Source organism: Eriocheir sinensis, chromosome 24, assembly GCF_024679095.1.
Source record: "Eriocheir sinensis breed Jianghai 21 chromosome 24, ASM2467909v1, whole genome shotgun sequence".
NCBI classification, from domain to species: Eukaryota; Metazoa; Arthropoda; class Malacostraca; order Decapoda; family Varunidae; genus Eriocheir; species Eriocheir sinensis.
Window position 1 is genome coordinate 10,902,336 of NC_066532.1, and position 2,500 is coordinate 10,904,835.

At 54.9% G+C, this 2,500-nt stretch overlaps 1 pseudogene; it reads right to left on the reverse strand.

Annotated features, from left to right (window-relative positions):
- The window catches only part of LOC127003117 (basic proline-rich protein-like), an 18,507-nt pseudogene extending 18,031 nt beyond the window's left edge, over window positions 1-476 (reverse strand).
- Between the last annotated feature and the right edge of the window lie 2,024 nt (window positions 477-2,500).

Sequence of the window (2,500 nt, forward strand, 5' to 3'; positions counted from 1 at the left end):
GTTGTTGTTGGTGGTGGTGATGATGGTGGTGGTGGTGGTGATGCTGGTGGTGGTGGTGGTTGTGGTGGTGGTGATGATGGTGGTGGTGGTGGTGGTGATGATGATGATGGTGGTGGTGGTGGTTGCGGTGATGATAATGGTGGTGGTGGTGGTGGTGGTGGTGCTGGTGGTGGTGATGATGGTGGTGGTGCTGGTGATGGTCGTGTTTTTGGTGATGGTGGTGTTGTTGTTGGTGGTGGTGGTGATGATGCTGGTGGTGGTGGTGGTGGTGGTGATGGTGGTGGTAGTGGTGGTGGTTGTTATTGTGGCGGTGGTGATGGTCGTGATGGTAGTGGTGATGGTGGTGGTGGTGGTGATGGTGGTGGTGGTAGTGGTAATGGTGGTGGTGGTGGTTGTGGTGGTGATAAAGGTGGTGGTGATGGTGGTGGTGATGGTGGTGGTGTTGGTGGTTGTTGTGGTGGTTGTGGTGATAATGGTGGTGGTTTTGGTGATGGTGGTGTTGTTGTTGAATGGTGGTGATGATTGTGGTGGTGGTGGTGGTTGTGGTGGTGGTGATGATGATGTTGGTGGTGGTGGTGGTGGTCATGATGGTGGTGGTGATGATGGTGGTGATGAAGGTGGTGGTGGTGGTGGGGGTTGTGATGGTGGTGGTGGTGGTGATTGTAAGGGTGGTGGTGGTGATGGTGCTGGTGGTAGTGGTGATGGTGGTGGTGGCGGTGGTGTTGGTGATGGTGGTGGTGGTGGTGGTGGTGGTGATGATGATGGTGGTGGTGGTGGTGGTGATGATGGTGGTGGTGGTAGTGATGGTGGTGTTGTTGGTGATGGTGGTGTTGTTGTTGGTGGTGGTGGTGATGATGGTGGTGGTGGTAGTGGTGGTGGTGTTGGTAGTTGGGATGGTGGTGGTGATGGTTGTGGTGGCGGTGGTGATGGTGGTGGTGGTGGTGGTGGTGGTGATGATGGTGGTGGTGGTGGTGGTGGTGATGGTGTTGTTGTTGGTGATGGTGGTGTTGTTGTTGTTGGTTGTGGTGATAATGGTGTTGGTGGTGGTAGTGGTGGTGGTGGTGGTGGTGGTGATGATGGTGGTGGTGATGGTGGTGGTGATGGTGGTGGTGGTTTTGGTGGTGATGGTGATGATGGTGGTGGTGGTGGTGGTGGTGGTGGTGGTAATGATGGTGGTGGTGGTGGTGATGATGGTGGTGATGGTGGTGGTGGTTGTGGTGGTAGTGATGGTGGTGGTGGTGGTGGTGATGGCGGTGGTGGTGGTGGTGGTGGTAATGATGGTGGTGATGATGGTGATGGTGGTGGTGATGATGATGGTGGTTGTGGTGGTGGTGATAGTGGTGGTGGTGGTGGTGATTGAGGTGGTGATGATGGTGGTGGTGATGGTTGTGGTTTTGTTGATGGTGGTGGTGATGGTGTTGGTGGTGCTGGTGGTGATGGTGGTATTGTTGTTCTTGTTGGTGGTGATGATGGTGGTGGTGGTGGTGATGGTGGTGGTGGTTGTGGTGGTGGTGGTGATGGTGGTTGTGGTGGTGGTGATGATGGTGGTTGTGGTGGTGGTGATGATGGTGGTGGTGATGGTGGTGGTAATGATTGTGGTGGTGGTGGTGGTGGTGGGGGTGGTGATGGTGGTGGTGGTGGTGGTGGTGATGATGGTGGTGGTGGTGGTGGTGATGGTGGGGGTGGTGGTGGTGATGGTGGTGGTAGTGGTGGTGGTGGTGATTATGGGGGTGGTGTTGGTGATGGTGGTGTTGTTGGAGATGGTGTTGTTGTTGTTGGTGGTGGTGGTGATGATGGTGGTGGTGGTGATTGTGGTGGTGATAGTGGTGGTGGTAGTGGTGATGGTGATGGTGATGGTGATCGTGGTGGTGTTGGTGGTGGTGATGGTGGTGGTGGTAGTGGTTGTGATGATGGTGGTTGTGGTGGTGGTTGTGGCGGTGTTGGTGATGATGATGGTGATGGTGGTGTTGTTGTTGTTGGTGGTGGTGGTGATGGTGGTGGTGGTTATGATGGTGGTGGTGGTGGGGCTATAGTGGTGGTGGTGGTGCTGGTGGTGGTGATGATGGTGGTGGTGGTGGGGCTATAGTGGTGGTGGTGGTGCTGGTGGTGGTGATGATGGTGGTGGTGCTGGTGATGGTCGTGTTTTTGGTGATGGTGGTGTTGTTGTTGTTGGTGGTGGTGATGATGCTGGTGGTGGTGGTGGTGGTGATGGTGGTGGTAGTGGTGGTGGTGATTATTATTGTGTTGTTGGTGACGGTGGTGTTGTTGGAGATGGTGTTGTTGTTGTTGTTGGTGGTGGTGATGATGATGGTGGTGATGGTGGTGGTGGTGGTGATTGTGGTGGTGATAGTGGTGGTGGTAGTGGTGATGGTGATGGTGGTGGTGATCGTGGTGGTGGTGGTGTTGGTGGTGTTGGTGTTGGTGGTAGTGGTTGTGATGATGGTGGTGGTGGTGGTGGTGGTTGTGGCGGTGGTGGTGATTATGGTTCTGGTGTTGGTGA